This window comes from Bubalus kerabau, chromosome 2, assembly GCF_029407905.1.
Source record: "Bubalus kerabau isolate K-KA32 ecotype Philippines breed swamp buffalo chromosome 2, PCC_UOA_SB_1v2, whole genome shotgun sequence".
NCBI classification, from domain to species: Eukaryota; Metazoa; Chordata; class Mammalia; order Artiodactyla; family Bovidae; genus Bubalus; species Bubalus kerabau.
Window position 1 is genome coordinate 76184457 of NC_073625.1, and position 17895 is coordinate 76202351.

Consider the following 17895-nt stretch of genomic DNA (forward strand, 5'->3'; position numbering starts at 1 on the left):
GTGGCTTTGAAGTAAAGAATTCCCCTGCAATGCAGGAGACACAAGAGACAGAGGTTTGATCCCAGGGTCAGGAAGATCTCCTGGAGGAAAACGTGGCAACCCACTCCAGTATTCTTACCTGGAGAAGCCTATGGACCAAGGAACCTGGCAGGGTACAGTCCATGGGGTATCAAAAAGTCAGAAGCGACTTAGCACACATATGCTTTACAGTTGGTTTGTTGGTATCAGCAAAATAACTTGCTGGGGTTTTGACTAGGAGTCTTTCTATCCATGAACATAAAATATCTCTCTGATTATTGTTCTTATTTTATTTCCTTCATCAGAGTTTTGTAGCTTTCCTTATATTAACCATGTATATGATTTGTTAGATTTATACCTTTTTGAGGGTACCAATGTAAACTGTATTCTGTTTTTAATTTCAAATTAATGTGTTCATGGGCTTCCCTGGTAGCTCAGCTGGTAAAGAATGCCTGAAATGCAGGAGACCCTGGTTTTATTCCTGGGTCGGGAAGATCCCCTGAAGAAGGGATAGGCTACCCGCTCCAGTATTCTTGGACTTCCCTGGTGGCTAAGATGGTAAAGAATCTGCCTGCATTGTAAGGGACCTGGGTTCAATCCCTGAGTTGGGAAGTTCTCCTGGAGGAGGGCATGGCAACCCACTCCAGTTCTTGCCTGGAGAATCCCCAAGAACAAAGGAATCTGGCAGGCTACAGTCCACGGGGTCGCAAAGAATCGGACACTACTGAGTGACTAAGAACTGCACAGAGGGTAATAATGTAAGTAATATTGTGTTTTTAATTTCAAATTAACTTGTTCATTGCTGATATATATGAAAGCAATTGATGTTTCTATATCAACCTTACATCCTGCAACATTTCTGTAATTGCTTACTAGTTCCAGAGTTTTAAAAATAAATTGTTTTGGTCTTTTTACATGTATGATAGTATCATATGCAGACAAAGACAATTTTATTTCTTATTCCCAATCTGTTTACTTTCCTTTTTTTATCTTATTGAATTCACCAGTACTTCCAGTATGATGTTGAAAAATGACAGAAAAAGGGAACATCCTGCTGTGTTCTTTATTTTAGTGAGAAAGCTGTTAGTTTCTCAACATTTAAGTGTGATGTCAGGTGTACGTTATCCTAGGTATTCTTTATCATGTGGAAAAAGTTTCCCTCTATTCCTATTGCTATTGCTAAGTCGCTTCAGTCATGTCCAACTCTGTGCGACCCCATAGACGGCAGCCCACCAGGCTCCCCCGTCCCTGGGATTCTCCAGGCAAGAACACTGGAGTGGGTTGCCATTTCCTTCTCCAATGCATGAAAGGGAAAAGTGAAAGTGAAGTCACTCAGTAGTGTCTGACTCGTAGCGACCCCATGGACTGCAGCCCACCAGGCTCCTCCATCCATGGGATTTTCCAGGCAAGAGTACTGGAGTGGGGTGCCATTGCCTTGATTTGTTATTGTGAATAAGTATTGGATTTTGATAAATACTTTTTCTGTGTCTATTGATACAATCATGTAATTTTTTTCTGTAATCTGTTGTGATACATTATATTGGCTAGTTGGCCAATCTGATGACATGGACCACAACTTGTCTAACTCAATGAAACTAAGCCATGCTGTGTGGGGCCACCCAAGACAGACAGGTCATGGTGGAGAGGTCTGACAGAATGTGGTCCACTGGAGAAGGGAATGGCAAACCACTTCAATATTCTTGCCTTGAGAACCCCATGAACAATATGAAAAGGTAAAAAGATAGGACACTGTAAGATGAACTCTCCAGGTCAGTAGGTACCAATTTGCTACTGGAGATCAATGGAGAAATAACTCCAGAAAGAATGAAGGGATGGAGCCAAAGTGAAGACAACACCCAGTTGTGGATGTGACTGGTGATAGAAGCAAGGTCCAATGCTGTAAAGAGGAACCTGGGATGTTAGGTTCATGAATCAAGGCAAATTGGAAGTGGTCAAACAGGAGATGGCAAGAGTGAACACTGACATTTTAGGAATCAGTGAACATGGACTGGAATGGGTGAATTTAACTCAGATGACCATTATATCCACTACTGTGGGGAGTAATCCCTTAGAAAAAATGGAGTAGCCATCATAGTCAACAAAAGAGTCCAAAGTGCAGTACTTGGATGCAATCTCAAAATCAACAGAATGATCTCTGTTCATTTCCAAGGCAAACCATTCAATATCATGGAAATCGAAGTCTATGCCCCAACCAGTAAAATTGAAGAAGCTGAAGTTGAATGATTCTATGAAGACCTACAAGACCTTTTAGAACTAACACCCAAAAAAGATGTCCTTTTCATTTTAGGGGACTGGAATGCAAAAGTAGGAAGTCAGGAAACACCTGGAGTAACGGACAAATTTAGCCTTGGAGTACAGAATGAAGCAGAGCAAAGGCTAATAGAGTTTTGGCAAGAGAACACACTGGTAATAGCAAACACCCTCTTCCAACAACACAAGATAAGATCTACACATGGACATCACCAGATGGTCAACACCAAAATCAGATTGATAATATTGGGGCTTCCCTGGTAGCTCAGAGGTTAAAGTGTCTGCCTCCAATGCGGGAGACCCAGGTTCTATCCCTGGGTCAGGAAGATCCCCTGGAGAAGGAAACGGCATCTCACTCCGGTATTCTTGTCTGGAGAATCCCATGGACGGAGAAGCCTGGTAGGCTACAGTCCACAAGTTCGCAAAGAGTTGGACACAACTGAGCGACTTCACTATACTATACTATTCTTTGCAGGCAAAGATGGAGAAGCTCTATACAGTCGGCAAAAACAAGACTGGGAGTGGACTGTGGCTCAGATCATGAACTCCTTATTGCCAAATTCAGACTTAAACTGAAGAAAGTGGGGAAAACCGCTAGACCTAATGTATGTATTTATAGACCTAATTCATGTATGACCTAAATCAAATCCCTTATGATTATACAGTGGAAGTGAGAAATGTAAGGTTTTAATGCTACTCTCTCTATTTGTCTCACCCTCGTCTTCCCTCACTGTTTCCACAAGTCTGTTCTCTATGTCTGCATTTCTATTGCTGCCCTGCAAATAGTTGCAGCTGCCCTGCAAAGTAAATCGTAGTTGCTTTAAGTATCTAGTCTTGTAATCCCAATATCCCTTTGATATTTCAGTCTTCTTCTCATGCTTGCTTTGTCTCTCCATGCTGTGTTTTTGCTTTTTAATGTGTCTTGAATTTTGCCTTGATAGCCAGGCCTGATCTACCTGTCAGTGATTCCTGCAGAAATCTTTTCTAATAAGCTTTTGCTTTTATAAGTGGCAATTTTCTATATTCGTTTACTGGTCTCTCCAGTTTGGGGGAAATATTTTCCCATGTGATCTTACTCCTCTTATGAATCTCAGAAAAGTTGTTACATTTTCAGCTTGTCATTTTACTCATTATTAGGATTGAGTTACAACTTCCAAACTTCTTTCATGCTGGACCAGAAACCAGAAATCCTTCTTACTGATTTTGACTTATCTAGTTTACAGAAAAGGGGGTTCTGCAGTCCATGGGGTCGCTAGAAGTTGGACACGACTGGGCGACTTCCCTTTCACTTTTCCCTTTCATGCATTGGAGAAGGAAATGGCAACCCACTCCAGTGTTCTTGCCTGGAGAATCCCAGGGACGGGGGAGCCTGGTGGGCTGCCGTCTATGGGGTCGCACAGAGTCTGACTGAAGCGACTTAGCAGTTTACAGAAAAAGATATGCTTCATAAATGATGTTAAGTAAACACAGCCATTAAAAAACAAGCAAAGTTTGTTGCCTGGGGATTTTGAAGCAGTGTTTCCTCTACATAGTGGAGGAAACATAGTGTGGGCGAAAAATAGTGTGTGTGTGGGAAAATGTGTTTTTCCTCTACAACCAAATTTAGTTAAATATCACCATCACATGAAACTTCCCTGCTTACTTCATCTGGGTCCTGATTATCTGACACTAGAAATTTGTGTCATATAAAGATACAGAAATGAATAAATTTGTATTTATCTGTTTTCTCCACCAATATAAAAACTTCCCCAAGGCAGGACCATGTCTTCTATTGTCATTACTTGTGAGATAACTAGTCTTTAAAATGCAATATTTTTTAAAAGTTTGATCAGAATGAATCTTCAGAGTTACCTCTTTTCAAGTAATATGTTATTATTAGATAACTTGTCTCACATAGTATGTAAGATCACTGGACATCACTATATAAACATATTTGGAGCAGGTAACATGTTGCTAAGTAGGTATGACAGTAAACAAATGAAGGGAAAACTATTTAGGGCTTATTAATAAGCTTATTTTTATTAATGTGCTGAATTTATGATAGTACTCCTCATCTGCTTTTGTTCATGTATCATCCACATTGATGGAAATCATGATGAAGTGACCCAGAATATAAAATTAACTTCTGATTATTTTCTTGAGTTACCAGTAGGTACCAAGCTTCCCTCACAAAGTGAAATGAAATTCAGGGACATCAATCTTAGAAACAAGCTAAATGTTATCTATTTACCTAGATAAAAGGCACATACAGCCACTAAAATTTCCCCATTACACCTATGGCCTCTGTTAAAATACTAATGCTACAAACTGAAAAAAAAAAAATTCTATGTGCAAATTTGTAACCTAATATGGTTAGCGAGCTCATAATGAACTACATTACTTGAAGTAGCATTTTGTTATGGAACATGGTTTTCACTTGCTCTCTTACTTCTGTTCATTAAAACAATGAGCACATCATAATGAATAAAACATTTGTATGTCATTTATTATATCCACTACTAAGATGCCAATACTGACCATAAAGTGAACTCATGCTCTCCCATGTCCGTGTCAAAAGCCATTTAATGTGTCTAAGAATTGTTGAGAAAACAAAAAGTTAGGTTTCCCAAAGGTTGTCAACATCTGATTATCTTTTGGAAATGTAAAATACTTTTCATTTCAGAAAAGAAAGAACATGAATAGATGCAATTTGACCTTTTGTGGCATATAGATAAAATGAATCTAATTTACTTTGTGCTAAATATCATTCTGTAATTATAAAAAATGCACCTTTGTAGTAATAAAAATAACTAGAATGGATTTGTACAAGTATGGAGAATTCTTTTGCCATCTAAGTCATTAGATTCTACAGTATTTGCAAAGAATTAAAGTTACATATACTAATATATAAATTCTGTCTCACTGACCTGATGCCATCAGGGACTAAGGTAATCATTTCAGTTCAGTCGCTCAGTCATGTCTAGCTCTTTGCAACCCCATGAACCACAGCACGTCAGGCCTCCCTGTCATCACCAACTCCTGGAGTTCACCCAAACCCATGTCCATTGTGTCAGTGATGCCATCCAACCATCTCATCCTCTGTCGTCCCCTTCTCCTCCTGCCCCCAATCTTTCCCAGCATCTGAGTCTTTTCCAATGAGTCAGCTCTTCACATGAGGTGGCCAAAGTACTGGAGTTTCAGCTTCAACATCAGTCCTTCCATAGAACATCCAGGACTGATCTCCTTTAGGATGGACTGGTTGGATCTCCTTGCAGTCCAAGGGACTCTCAAGAGTCTTTTCCAACACCACAGTTCAAAATCATCAATTCTTCAGCACTCAGCTTCCTCTATAGTCCAACTCTCACATCCATACATGACTACTGGAAAAATCATAGTCTTGACTAGACGGACCTTTGTTGGCAAAGTAATGTCTCTGCTTTTAAATATGCTTTTTTGCATTTCTTTTTCTTGGGATGATCTTGATCCCTGTCCCCTGTACAATGTCACAAACCTATGTCCATAGTTCATCAGGCACTCTGTCTATCAGGTCTAGTCCCTTAAATATATTTCTCACTTCTACTGTATAGTCATGAGGGGTTTGATTTAGGTCATACGTGAATGGTCTAGTGGCTTTCCCCACTTTCTTCAATTTAAGTCTGAATTTGGCAGTAAGGTGTTCATGATCTGAGCCACAGTCCGCTCCCAGTCTTGTTTTTGCTGACTGTGTAGAGCTTCTCCATCTTTGGCTGCAAAGGATATAATCAATCTGATTTTGGTGTTGACCATCTGGTGATGTCCATGTGTCAAGAAACACCTGGAGTAACAGGCAAATTTGGCCTTGGAGTACAGAATGAAGCAGGGCAAAGGCTAACAGTGTTCTGCCAAGAGAATGCGCTGGTTGTAGCAAACACCCTCTTCCAACAACTAAGGTAATAAACATTGGCAATTTTGTAAATTCTGAATCTTACCACTTTAAACACCAATATTTCAAATTCCTAACCATATTTGTTGAAATTCTTCCTGGCATGTATTACATGCTTTTCAGCTGAGAAAAAAAATCTTTCCTACATTTTTACACTAACCCAAAACAAAGAAATGAGTAATTTAAAATTTTTAATAAATGTTCAATTAGTCCAAAAATATAAATAATATACACAAATATAAATAGTATATTGAAAAGTGAGGAATATTGTTAAAGTTATATTTTACATGAGGACTAAGTAGAATTAAAATTAAGATTCTTAAAATCTATATATTAATTTTATTATAAAATATTAGCTAATTATGAAGGTGAAATTAGCATGGATGAAAGGAATGCTCATCTATTTCTAAATTTATTTTCATGTTAATTACATCCACTGATTTTTCCAACTTATGTCGTGATAATTAAAAGGATGATTGGTATATGTAGAAATATTGAAAAAGGAAGAAAGGCAAGTAGCAATAGCAGATGGTCTCAAATCTCTCAAGGGGATTAAACAATTGTCCTTACATATAATCAGTAATTACTTCACAAAAGCTAATGTATAGTTAGCAGCATCATTATTAACACTTAAGAAAGAATATAAGATAGTCAATGTTAAGTGCCAATTAAGTAGACTAGAAGAGGTCTAGAAAAGCTTTGTGAATGAGGTAAGAATTTGACCCATAAGAAAGGAAAGAACTTAGAGAAATGGAAAGGAAGGCAAGCAGTGTTCTTTACCTGAACATTGGTATGAATAATAACACTAAAAGAACATGTATTTCTGTATTTGGTTGGATGTGTACAACTTATGTTTCATAAATGTGTAAGATTATACTTACGTAGGAGTAAAAGCACCATATTTACATAGCCATTAATTCAATGTCCAATCTGCGTATCATTTAGAGTTAGGGCTTCCTTGGTGGCTCAGAGGTTAAAGCATCTGCCTGCAATGTGGGAGACCTGGGTTTGACCCTGGGTGGGGAAGATCCCCTGGAGAAGGAAATGGCAACCCACTCCAGTATTCTTGCCTGGAGAATCCCATAGACAGAGGAGCCTGGTGGGCTGCAGTCCACGGGGTGGCAAAGAGTCAGACATGACTGAGCGACTTACCATACTGTCAATCAGTTCTGGACACCAGCCAGTAAAGTGACAAGCACTTAGCCTTAACTTAGAGAAAGAAATGGAAAAAAAGAAACACAGAAACATAAAATATGGTGACCATAACATGAATGTATTATAGATTTTAGTGGCACAGTGATTGGATTTGGTTATAATTATGATTAAATCCTTTTGTTTTTGAGTAGTACAAATTACATTATTTAAATAAAACATATGTCCATCAAATTTACATTGCAATATAATCAAATATATATATAAAAAATGGGTTTTAGTGAGGAAAATTATCCTTGGAGTCTAGAAAAAGTAGCCACTTTTTCTCTTTTAAAGACATTTTGTTTTCCAGAATGACATTTAAGATTAAAATATCATAGAGCCAAAATATATAATGACTCTTTTATCATTAATAAGAGATAAATCATGATTAATAGGAAATTATTCATGGCATACCAATTAAGAATTTGAGCTTTTGAGTGAGGCAGACCTGGATTCAAATCTCAGTTTTCCAATGTATTTCTGTTTGAATTGGTGAACTTGGTTCCCTCTTGAATAAAAAGAGGATGTGATCAATATACACCTATTAGGGTTTGCTTTATTTTCTGTAGAATTAAGGTGTTAATATCGTCAATGTGCTTAGCTCTGGGAACGACACAGAGTTAAATTCAGTGAATGATTGTTCTTTGTATTTACCCTTTGTCTCTTAACAGCACACTTTGTGTCTGCTATGTAAGTTACTATGGTATAGTTGAAAGACTGGATTATAGAAATGGGATAACAATCTAACATATGCTGTGCTCTGCTTAATTGTTCAGTAATGTCTAACTCTTTGTGACCACATGGACTATAGCCTGCCAGGCTCCTCTGCCCATAGGGATTCTCTAGGCAAGAATACTGGAGTGGGTGGTCATGCCCTCCTCCATGAGAGCTTCCCAACCCAGGGATTGAACTCAGGTCTGCATTGTATGCAGATTCTTTACCATCTGGGCCACCAGGGAAGCCCATAAATACTGGAGTGGGTAGCCCATCCCTTCTCCAGGGGATCTTCCTGACCCAGGAATTGAACTGGCATTTCCTGCATAAATGGTGGATTCTGTACCAGCTAAGCTACCAGGAAAGCCCCCCAATCCTACATAAGCTAATAAGTATAGCTCAGTTGGTTACTAGCTTCCATAGACTGTAAATTCTAGCTCCATAAAAAATTCCCTCCAATATTTGTGAGGTTGCTCTTAGTTGCCTTTCAGATTTTTTCTTGCATTAGCTATGTTACAAAATTAATTATTTTTGTTTGTTTATTTATTCAGCCTATTTAAACTGAAATAAACACAATTCATGCATTTCTTTTACCCTCTACCCCCCACTTCTGGCAACTGACAATCTATTCTCTGTATCAGCTTGGTTTGTTTACTGTTCATTTATTTTTTACTCTATTTATTTATAAATTCTACTGTAAGAGAGATCATACAGTATTTTTCTTTCTCTCTCTGACATGTTTCACTCAGTATAATACCTTTGAAGTTCATCCATGTTGTTACAAATGGCAAGCTTTCATTTTTTATGGCTGAATAATATTCCTGTGTGTGTGTGTATCACATTTTCCTTGTCTTTTCATTCACTGGTGGATACTTAAATTGTTTCCATACATTGGCTATGTAAATACTGCTACAATAAACATTGGGGTGCATACATCTTTTCAAGGTAGTGCTTTTGTTTTCTTCAGATTAATACTCAGAGGTAAAATTGGATCATATGATAGCTCCATTTTTAATTTTTTGGGAAAACTCCACAATGTTCTGTATGAATTTACATTTCCACCAATAGTGCACATGTGTTTTCTTTTCTCTACATTCTCACCAGCATTTGTCTTTTTAATAACAACCATTCTAACAGGTTTGAGGTCATAATCTCATTGTGGTTTGGATTTACATTTCCCTGATTAATGATGTAGCATATCCTATTCCATTGAAATATATGTTTTTATACCAATACCTTACTATTTTCATTACTATACTTTTGTAATATAGTTTGAAATCTATGCCTACAGCTTTGTCATTCTTTCTCAAGGTTGCATTCAAGGTCTTTATGGTTCATACAAATTTTAGGATTGATCATTCTATTTCTGTGAAAAATGCTTTTTTAAAAATCTTGCTCATTTCATTTGAACTCCTCTGTTTTTGTTTTCTTAAGACATTTGAAAGTAGAGACTTTAATGGTTACTGAGGTCAGCTTCTTTTTCCTTAACTTTTCTCTGTGAGATTTTGTCAAATACTTGACATATAATTTGACAATTTGTCACAGCTTCACCAAATTTTTTATATCTTTTTCTACATATTGCCAAATGACTCTCAAGAAATGTTATACATTTCTATCAGTGGAATGTAAAAGTGAATGATATCTGAAAGTCTAATAGTTTTAAAAAATTTTGCTTTTGTGAAAAAAGCTGTGGACTGTGATGTAATAGGCATTTCATAGGTATTAAGCAGAGACATTACTTTGCCAACAAAGGTCCATCTAGTCAAGGCTATGGTTTTTCCAGTAGTTATATATGGATGTGAGAGTTGGACTGTGAAGAAAGCTGAGTGCCGAAAATTGATGCTTTTGAACTGTGGTGTTGGAGAAGACTCTTGAGAGTCCCTTGGACTGCAAGGAGATCCAACCAGTCCACCCTAAAGGAAATCAATCCTGAATATTCATTGGAAGGACTGATGTTGAAGCTGAAACTCCAATACTTTCGCCACCTGATGCAAAGAGCTGACTCTTTGGAAAAGGCTCTGATGCTGGGAGAGATTGGAGGCAGGAGGAGAAGGGGACGACAGAAGATGAGATGGCTGGATGGCATCACTGACTCTATGGATGTGAGTCTGAGTGAACTCCGGGAATTGGTGATGGACAGGGAGGCCTGGTGTGCTGCGATTCATGGGGTCACAAAGAGTTGGACGCGACTGAGTGACTGAACTGAACTGAATACTAAGTGTAAGACTGAATACACTAAAAATGCTCTGAGCATCCATTTCCCATCTTTACAATAAATTAGAGTACACTAATGAACATATTCACTTAATAGAAATGCAATAATATATCCAAAGAGTGTAATGCCACTCATATATATATATATATATATACACACACACACACATATGTATACACACATATATATTTATACATCTATATATATATTTAAATGTATTATATTAAATACTATATAAATGTATAATAAATATATATTTGGAAAACAAAAGCTAAATATTAAGGTAAATCACAATACCAGCCTTATATTTGTGAAAGAATTGCTTGTAAGGGATGAAAAAATTAGTAATTTAGTTATCATGCAAAGATGTAACATTTGTTCTATAAGAGTCTGAGTTTTAGGCAGGTCACGGTCAGCACAGGAATCTAAGAAAGGGAATTTTAAGAGAGAGAGAGGGGAAAGTAAATTATTCCAACCCTAAGTAGGTCATGACCTCAGAAATCAGAAGTAGGGCTTCACTGGTGATCCACTGTTTAAGAATCCACATTGCAGTGCAGGCGATACCAGTTTGATCCCTGATTCGGGAAGATCCCACATGCCCTGGGACAGCTAAGCCCATGTGTGGCAACAACTGAGCACACTCGCCTCAGCTACTGAAGTACGCCAGCCTAGAGCCTGAGCTCTGCAACAGGAGAAGCCACTACACTGAGAAGCCTCCATGCCCTGCAGCTAGAGTAGCCCCCTCTCATGGCATCTAGAGAAAGCCCGCATGCAGCAGCAAAGACCCAGCACAACCAAAAATAAATAAATAAATTTACATGTAAAAAAAGAAACTAGAAGTAATTGATTACCTTTGTGCTTATTTCATGGAAATAGACTTCATTTTCCTATAAAGAGAACATTTCCTAAATGAATGAGGGTAGTTCAACATGAAATAGAACTACAAAAAATCTCTATAGGTTTCTGAGTAGATAGTTTAGTCATACAGGTCTGGCTCTGGGGGCTTGCACATGTCCTGATACTCTTCTGTTTTAGCCCCCTTGGTAAATTTTATTTGGTTGTTTTCCTCTTAGCTGGGTGTTCAGTCTTTTATCAGTCTGATCAGGCCACTTAACTGTCCCTGGTACTTGTCTTGCATCCAGATATCCAGTGCTGAGTGAAAATAATCTTGCTTAGACTGAGTCCCAACAAGCTTAGGTCGAGTCCCAGCAATGCCCTACCTTTATTCTGGGTATATTTTCTTGAATTCTGGGTATATATCATGTATTTTGATGGTATAATATAACATTTATAAAACTAGGACAAAAGTAGCTAACACTTTGGGGAAAACCTAGATTAAACAAATTGCATTTCATCACAAATAATTCCAGTAAATTGAAAAAATAATTGCCAATTTGGTGAATGAACTGTGATGTGGTAGTTTGGATTCCAATCAGGCAGTTAAACATTTTTCAGTTAATAAATAAAACTATGAAATTAAAACAAAAAAAATACCATGAACTTGACAAGGATTGGGATATGTTAATAGACAGTAACATCCAAATTTGTAATCAGTGGTAAAAATCAAAGGACCATTCAATCATTATTAAAGAAATAGTTTGTGAGTTCATTATAGACTAATCTTATTTTCATTTCTGATTGGTAGTTTAAGGGAAGCTATACATAATAAATATGAATGTGAGCAATGCATTTAACATGGTAATTTGTGAGCATTTGAAAAATTTTCCTCTTCCACTAAGTGTATACACAGCTTTGGAAAGAACACACAGAGAGCAGGGAGGACAGGAAATATCTCTAGTGTCTATTAAAGAAACAGAACTGATTCTGACAATAGATAGGATGGTTACAGCTCAACAGCTTCACAGCCCTGTCACCGTATCTTTGTGGATAAGATGCAGAAACACACAGAATGCTAGTAAAGGACTGTGGATTGAAAGACAGCTGATTGCTGATTAATGGATCATTGTCTACTGTGATAAGGTCTCAAGCAATATGTTTTGGAATTCTGTTTCTTTAAAAATGGCCCATTCAACAGTTTTATCAACAGCTTTTCTGAACACACAGAAGTCATGGTCAACGTATTGGTAGGTGACACAAATCTAGATTATCTAGTTAATGCATTGCCAGCAAGATTTGGATTGTAAAGATCTCGCCAAGTTTGAAGAATGGCCTGAACCAAACAAGAAGAAACTGAATGGATAAAGCAAAGATCCACACTTAGTCTAAAAATTCAAATAAAAAAAATAAACTTCAGTTGCAATGAAATTAAAATCAACGAATTAATGCCATTTTAGGTAAAATTTATTTTGAGGACCTGGATAACCCTAAGATCCAACCACACAAGTTAATATAATCTGTGGTTACCACAAATGAATTTAGGATTCATTGAGGGAGATTAGTATAGAACAAAACAAGGCTATACTGGGATCATCATGAATAAATTTGGGATGCATTCCTAAAAATATAGTGTATCATGTATAAAATAAACTTCTTGTCTTCTGTGTGTCCAGTTTTTATGAGGGAATGGAATCATAGGAAAAGATTACTTAGCATGTTGAGAGAAAGGTACCACATGAAACATTCCAATGAAATATATATTGAAGCACAGTTAATTGTTGTATGGAAGAAGTGGCAAATATCAAGACTTGAGAGATTCGTGAATAGGACACGGTCAGTGACTCACTGGGGCCTACGTATATAAATGATGCTGGAAGGAAACTCTGTGTATTTGAAATCCATGCCCATCAAATGACAACTTTGCTCAAGAAATGTCTTTTAGTTACAGATGTTATCAGTTGAGACTAGGCTGCCCAGAGGGAACAACATAATTAAAGTGACAATAGGTGAGTTGCTGCAGGGAAGCCAAGAATTATCAATAACATACCTTAAATGTCAGAAATGATTTTTCTGACAATTTCTAACTGTGGTAGATTACATATTGCTCCCAATTATCAGAAAAATCATCTCTGACATTTAAGGTACATCTCTCACAGGTAGACACAGCAGTCACACAGCAACCAGTAAAGATGTATAGTTCCCTCCCCTGGAGAGTTATATGATTTGCAGTGCTTCCATGTGAGCTGTATTCTTTTCTTTAAAAAAAAGAAAAAAAAAATATTTCTTTACTTTGGGTTGTGCTCCATCTTCACTGCTGCACGAGCTTTCTCTAGTTGCGGTGAGTGGGGAGTACTCTTCAGTAGATGCATGGGTTTCTCCTTGCAGTGGCTTCTCTTGTTACTGAGCCCAGGCTCTCGGGCACATAGGCTTCAGGGCTCAATAGCTGCAGTTCCTGGGCTCTAGAGCACATGTTCAATAGTTGTGGTGCACAGGTTTTGTGGCTCTGTGGCATGAGGGATCTTCTCTGATGAGGATCACACCCTTGTATCCCACATTGACAGGCGGATATTTTACCACTGAACCACCAGGGAAGCCCATGGTGTTCTTTTCTTAAAAGTTGGCCGTGGGGCTTACTTTAGCCAATAGAATGCAAGGGAAGTGACATGAGACACTGAAAAAAAGGGTCTTCCCCCACAAGGCTATTAGGAGGTCCAGCCACCTCATTTTTTCTTTCCCTACAAGAACAAGATAGGATCTGCATATCAGCCTAGATCCAGGAAGCAGACCATAGGAAACATGGCTAAAGACTTGCTATAGATGCCTAGATGAAGTATAAAGTGAGGAATAAATAATCCTGTGCTATGTTATGCTTAGTCACCCAGTTGTGTCCAACTCGCTGAGGACCCATAAATTGTAGCCTGCCAGGGTGGAATTTTCCAGGCAAGAATACTGGAGTGGGTTGCCATTTCCTTCTCCAGAAGATCTTCCTGACCCAGGGATCAAAATACATTGGCAGTTTGATTCTTTACCTCTGATGCCTAAAATTTGGAGATTTTTTGCTACAGAAAAATTTCCTGGCAAAATCTTTGTGACTAGAACACCACAGAGCCCAAAGAGAGTTTCTGTGATAGACTCAGGCCTCATCAAGCTTCCATGATGCTCTTTGGTTAAATTTAAATAAAAAGCTTGGAACTTTTAAATAAGCTTGTCAAGTGAAGGCCTGGAGACAGAATATGCGAATTTGAAAGTATATATTTAGTTATCTTCAGAAAGTAGTTATAAATAACAAAGATAGCAGACTTGCTCTCATTTTGATAAGAAACTATCTAATAATTGCAAATATTTCAAAGTATCATGGGCTTCTTCTGAGGTGGGATGTTTCCCATTATTGAAGCCATGCAGAGAGCATATTAAGAAGCAGAGACATCACTTTGCCAACAAAGGTTCATATAGTCAAAGTAGTCATGTATGGATATAAGAGTTGGACCATAAAGTTGGCACTTTGGCTAAGTGCCAAAGAATTGATGCTTTCAAAATGTGTTACTAGAATTAAGCTGCATGAGCTGATTGTATATTTTGGAGATTAATTATTTGTCAGTTGTTTTGTTTCATATTATTTTCTCCCATTCTGAGGGCCGCCTTTTCACCTTGCTTACAGTTTCCTTTATTCCATTAAAAAAAATGGGCCAAAGAACTAAACAGACATTTCTCCAAAAAGACATACAGATGGCTACCAAACACATGAAAAGATGCTCAGCATCAGTCATTATCAAATAAATGCTAATCAAAACCACAATGAGGTACCATCTCATGCCACTCAGAATGGCTGCCATCAAAAAGTATACAAACAATAAATGCTGGAAAGGGTGTGGAGAAAAGGGAATCCTCTTACACTGTTGGTAGGAATGCAAACTAGTACAGCCACTATGGAGAACAGTGTGGAGATTCCTTTAAAAATTGGAAATAGAACTGCCATACGACCCAGCAGTCGCAGTGCTGGGCATACACAGCAAGGAAACCAAAATTGAAAGAGACACGCAAACACCAGTGTTCAATGCAGCACTGTTTACAGTAGTTAGGACACAGAAGCAACCTAGATGTCCATCAGCAGACGAATGAGTAAGAAATTTGTGGTACATATACACAATGGGGTATTACTCAGCTATAAAAAAGAACACATTTGAGTTCTAATGAGTGGATGAAACTAGAACCTATTACACAGGGTTAAGTAAGTCAGAAAGAAAAATACCAATACAGTATATTAACACATATATGTGGAATTTAAAAAGATGGTAATGATGACCCCATATACAAGACAGCAAAAGAGACACAGATGAAAAGAACAAACTTTTGGACTCTGTGGGAGAAGGCAAGGGTGGGATTTGAGAGAAGAGCCTTGAAACATGTATATTACCATATGTGAAATAGATGACCAGTCCAAATTTGATGCATGAAACAGGGCACTCAAAGCTGGTGCACTGGGATAACCAGGGGGATGGGATTAGGGGGTGGTTCAGGAGGGGGAAACACATGCATACCCATGGCTGATTCATGGCAGTTCAGTTCAGTTCAGTAGCTCAGTCATGTCTGACTTGTTGTGACCCCATGAACTGCAGCATGCCAGGCCTCCCTGTCCATCACCAGCTCCTGGAGCATACCCATACTCATGTCCATTGAGTCAGTAATGCCATCCAACCATCTCATGCTCTGTCATCTCCTTCTATTGCTCTCAGTATTTCCCAGTATCAGGGTCTTTTCCAATGAGTCAGCTCTTCATATCAGGTGGCCACAGTATTGGCATTTCAGCTTCAACATCAGTCCTTCCAATGAACACCCAGGACTGATCTCCTATAGAAAGGACTGGTTGGATCTCTTTGCAGTCCAAGAGACTCAAGAGTCTTCTCCAACACCACAGTTCAAAAACATCAAATTCTTCTGCACTCAGCTTTCTCTATAGTCCAACTCTCACATCCATACATGACTACTGGAAAAACCATAGCCTTGACTAGACAGAACTTTGTTGACAAAGTAGTGTCTTTGCTTTTTAATATTCTGTATAGGTTGGTCATAACTTTCCTTTCAAGGAGTAAGCATCTTTTAATTTCATGGCTGCAGTCACCATCTGCAGTGATTTTGGAGCCCCAGAAAATAAATTCAGCCATTATTTCCACTGTTTCCCCATCTCTTTCCCATGAAGTGATGGGAGCACATGCCATGATTTTAGTTTTCTGAATGCTGAACGTTAAGCCAATTTTTTCACTCTCCTCTTTCACTTTCATCAAGAGGCTCTTTAGTTCTTCACTTTCCGCTATAAGGGTGGTGTCACCTGCCCATCTGAGGTTATTAATATTTCTCCCAGCAATCTTGATTCCAGCTTGTGAGTTTGAGTGAACTCTGGGAGTTGGTGATGGACAGGGAGGCCTGGCGTGCTGCCATTCATGGGGTTGCAAAGAGCCAGACACGACTGAGTGACTGAACTGTACTGATAGTTGTTTATTGGGTTGCAAAAGTTTGTTCTTTTTTTTTTTTTTCTATAGCATATTTTGGAAAAATTTTAATGAACATTTTGGCCAATGCAATGAATGTTATGTTCATTTCTGATGTGGGGCAAAAAGTAAACTTTTCATATAAATATTTTTAAAAATATTCTTTTCCATAATGGCTTCTCTCAGGATACTGAATATAGTGTCCTGCGCTATACAGTAGGACCTTATTTTTTTTTAATCAAAACTTACTATAAATTATACTGTACATCTGCTGATCTCAAATTCCCAGTCTATCCCTCCTCCAGCCCACCCCCCACTCCTTGGCAACCAGAAGTCTGTTTTCTCTCTGTGAGTCTGTTTCTGTTTTATAATAGATTCATTTGTGTCTTATTTTAGATTCCACAAATAAGGAATATCATATGGTATTTGCCTTTTTCTTTCTGACTTACTTTCACTTATTATGATAATCTCTAGTTCCATCCATGTTGTTGCAAATGGCATTATTGTGTTCTTTCATATGGTTGAGTACTATTCTACTATATATATGTACCATATCTTCTTTATCCCTTCATGTGTTGATGACATTTAAATTTTTTCCATGACTTGGCTGTTGTGAATAGTGCTGCCATAAACATAGAAGTGCATATATATATATATGTATTTATATTTTATTTTTATGCTTTTGTAAGAGCCCAAAAGACTTGTCTTAGTAAATCGAAAAGATAACGAAATTAATCTTTGATATATCTCCCCTCTCAGTGCCCTTTCCTTGTTTCCAAATGCTAGTAAAACTAAATACTAGGCATTCCCACTGATTCTTTCTTGACCTTAAATAAGATGTTTGGACACATCAGCAAGGTAAAGAGGACCTTGTAGTAGAGCATCAAATAATTGGTCTAAGCTTGGACCTGCTTTATATGTATATTTTTCCCCAGATCTGGCTTCCCAGGTGGTGCTAGAGGTAAAGAATCCACCTGCCAAGGCAAGAAATCTGTATGTAGGTCAGGAAGCAACCACTGGAACTAGACATGGAACAACAGACTGGTTCTAAATAGGAAAAGGAGTACATTAAGGATGTATATTGTCACCCTGCTTATTCAACTTATATGCAGAGTACATCATGAGAAACGCTGGGCTGGATGAAGCACAAGCTGGAATCAAGATTGCTGGGAGAAATATCAATAACCTCAGATATGCAGACACCACTTTTATGGCACAAAGTGAAGAAGAACTAAAGAACCTCTTGATGAAAGTGAAAG